Source organism: Rhinopithecus bieti, unplaced genomic scaffold (assembly GCF_001698545.2).
Source record: "Rhinopithecus bieti isolate Rb0 unplaced genomic scaffold, ASM169854v2 scaffold_33020, whole genome shotgun sequence".
NCBI lineage: Eukaryota > Metazoa > Chordata > Mammalia > Primates > Cercopithecidae > Rhinopithecus > Rhinopithecus bieti.
The window spans coordinates 22,359-26,555 of record NW_016813912.1 but is presented as its reverse complement, the minus strand read 5'-3'; positions in this window follow the sequence as shown (position 1 = coordinate 26,555).

The window sequence follows — 4,197 nt, the reverse complement described above, 5'->3', positions numbered from 1 at the left end:
ATTCATGGATAGGAAGAATCAACATCCAGAAAATGCCCATACTATCTAAAGTAATTCACAGATTCAATGCTTTCCCCATCAAGCTAGCTTTGACTTTCTTCACAGAATTGGAAAAAAGTTCTTTAAACTTCATATGGAACTGAAAGAGAGCCCGTATAGCCAAGACAATCCTAAGCAAAAAGAACAAAGCTGGAGGCATCAAGCTACCTGACTTCAAACTAAACTACAAGGCTACAGTAACCAAAACAGCATGACACTGGTACCAAAACAGATATATAGACCAATGGAACAGAACAGAGGCTTCAGACATAAAACCACACATCTACAACCATCTGATCTTTGACAAACCTGACAAAAACAAACTATGGGGAAAGGATTCCCTATTTATTAAGTGGTGTTAAGAAAACTGGCTAGCCATACGTAGAAAACTGAAAATGGACTCCTTCCTTACACCTTACATAAAAATTAATTAAAGATGAATTAAAGACTTAAATGTAAGACCTAAAACACAAAATTCTAGAAGAAAACCTAGGCAATACCATTCAGCACATAGGTGTAAGCAAAGACTTCATGTCTAAAACACCAAAAGCAATGGCAACAAAAGTCAAAATTGACAAATGAGATCTAATTAAACCAAAGAGCTTCTGCACAGCAAGAGAAACTATCATCAGAATTACCAGGCAACCTACAGAATGACAGAAAATTTTTGCAATCTATCCCTCTGACAATGGGCTAATATGCAGAATCTACAAATAAACAAATTTACAAGAAAAAAACAAACAACCCCATCAAACAGTGGAACAAGGATATAAACAGACACTTCTCAAAAGAAGACATTTATACAGCCAGCAAACATATGCAAAAGAGCTCATCATCACTGGTCACTAGAGAAATGCAAATTAAAACCACAACAAGATACCATCCCATGCCATTTAGAATGGCAATCACTAAAAAGTCAGAAAACAACAGAGGCTGGAGTGGATGTGGAAAAATAGGAATGCTTTTACACAATTGGTGGGAGTGTAAATTAGTTCAACCATTGTGGAAGACAGTGTGGCGAATCCTCAAGGATGTAGAACCAGATATACCATTTGACCCAGCAATCTCATTACTGGGTATATACCCAAAGGATTATAAATCATTCTACTATAAAGACACATGGACATGTATGTTTACTGTGGCACTATTCATAATAGCAAAGACTTGGAACCAACCCAAATGTCGATGAATGATAATCTGGATAAAGAAAATGTGGCACATATACACCATGGAATACTATGCACCCATAAAAAAGAATGACTTCATGTCCTTTGCCAGGATATGGATAAAGCTGAAAACCATTATTCTCAGCAAACTAACACAAAAACAGAAAACCAAACACCACATGTTTTCATTCATAAGTGGGAGTTCAATGATGAGAACACATGGACACAGGGAAGGGAACATCACAAACCAGGGCCTGTCAGGGGTAGGGGGTTGGGGAGGGATAGCATTAGGAGAAATACCTAATGTAGGTGATGGGTTGATATGTGCAGCAAACTATCATGACACATGTATTCCTATGTAACAAAACTGCATGTTGTACACATGTGCCCCAGAACTTAAAGTTAAGTATAAGAAAAAAAGATACTCCTTGAGAAGAGCAACACTAACACACATAATCGGCAGATTCAACAAGGTTGAAATGGAGAAAAAAGTGTTAAGGGCAGCCAGAGAGAAAGGTTGGGTTACCCACAAAGGGAAGCCCATCAGACTAACGGCAGATCTCTCTGCAGAAACCCTACCAGCCAGAAAAGAGTGGGGTCAATATTCAACGTTTTTAAAGAAAAGAATATTCAACCCAGAATTTCATATCCAGCCCTACTAAACTTCATAAGTGAAGGAGAAATAAAATCCTTTCCAGACAAGCAAATGCTGAGGTAATTTGTCACCACCAGGCCTGCCTTACAAGATCTTTTGAAGGAAGCAATAAATATGGAAAGGAAAATCTGGTAGCAGCCACTGCAAAAGCACACCAAAATATAAAGACCAATGACACTATGTAAAAACTGCATCAACTAGTGAGCAAAATAACCAGGTAGGATCATGATAACAGATAAATTCACACATAACAACATTAATCTTCTATGTAAATGGGTGAAATGCCCCAATGAAAAGACATGGACTGGCAAATTGGATAAAGAGTCAAGACCCATTGGTGTGCTGTATTCAGGAGACACATCTCACATGCAATGAGAAACATAGGCTCAAAATAAAGGGATGGTGGAATATTTACCAAAAAAATTGAAAAAAAAAAAAAAGCAGGTGTTGCAATCCTAGTTCCTGATAAAACAGACTTTAAACCAACAAAAATCAAAGACAAAGAAGGGCATTAAATAATGGTAAAGTGATCAATGCAACAAGAAGAGCTAACTATCCTAAATGTCTATGCACCTAATACAGTAGCATCCAGATTCATAAAACGAGTTCTTAGAGACCTTCAAAGAAACTTAGACTGCCACACAATAATAGTGGGAGACATTAACTCTCCACTGTCAATATTAGACAGATCAATGAGACAGAAAATTGCCAAGAATGTTCAGGACTTGAACTCAGCCCTAGACCAAGCAGAACTAATAGACATCTACAGAACCGTCCACTCCAAATCAACAGAATATACATTATTTTCAGTGCCACACAGCACTTATTCTAAACTCAACCACATAATCGGTAGTAACACACTCCTCAGCAAATACAAAAGAGCAGAAATCATAGCAAACAGTCTCTCAGACCATAATCAAATCAGAACTCAGGATTAAGAAACTCACTCAACACTGCACGACTACATAAAAATTGAACCACCTGCTCCTGAAGGACTGCTGGACAAATAACAAAATCATGGCAGATATCAAAAAGTTCTTTGAAACCAATGAGAACAAAGAGACAACATACCAGAATCTCTGGGACACAGCTAAAGCAGTTTAAAAGGGAAATTTATACACTACATGCCCACATCAGAAAGCTGTAAAGATCTAAAATGGACACCCTAACATCACAATTAAAAGAACTAGAGAAGCAAGAGCAAACAAATTCAAATGCTAACAGAAGACAAGAAATAACTAAGATCAGAGATGAACTGAAGAAGATAAAGACATGAAAAATGCTTCAAAAAAAAAATCAATGAATCCAGGCACTGGTTTTTTGAAAATATTGACAAAATATATAGACTGCTAGTTAGACCAATAAAGAAGAAAAGAGAGAAGAATCAAATAGATACAATAAAAAATGATAAAGGGCATATCACCAGCGACCCCACGGAAATACAAACTAACATCAGAGAATACTATAAACACCTCTATGCAGATAGACTAGAAAATTGAGAAGAAATGGATAAATTCCTGGACACATACACCCTTCCATGACTAAACCAGAAAGAAGTGGAAACCAGGAATTCCCCTTCTTCCTGGTTTCATATGGAACCAAAAAAAAAAAAAAATTGAGGCAGTAATTAATAGCCTACCAACCAAAAAAAAGCTCAGGAACAGATGGAATCACACCGAATTCTACCAGAGGTACAAAGAGGAGCTGGTACCATTCTTTCTGAAACAATTCCAAACAATGGAAAAATAGGGACTCCTCTTTAACTCATTTTATGAGGCCTGCATTATCCTGACACCAAAACCTGGCAGAAACACAACAAAAAAAGAAAATTTCAGGCCAATTATCCCCTATGAACATTGAAGTGAAATCCTCAATAAAATACTGGCAAACTGAATACAGCAGCACATCAAAAAGCTTATCTACCACAATCAAGTTGGCTTCATCCCTGGGATGCAAGGCTGATTTAACATACCCAAATAAATAAACATAATCCATCATGTAAATAGAACCAATGACAAAAACCATGTGAATATCTCAATAGATTCAGAAAAGGCCTTCAATAAAATTAAACATCCCTTCATGCTAAAAACTCTCCATAAACAAGGTATTGATGGAACATATCTCAAAATAATAAGAGCTACTTATGAAAAATCCATAACCAATATCATACTGAATGAGCAAAAGCAGCAAGCATTCCCTTTGAAAACTGGCACAAGACAAGGATACCCTCTCTCACCACTCCTATTTAACATAATATCTGAAGTTCTGGCCAGGGCAATCAGGCAAGAGAAAGAAATAAGGGGTATTCAAATAGTAAGAGAGGAAGTCAAACTGTCT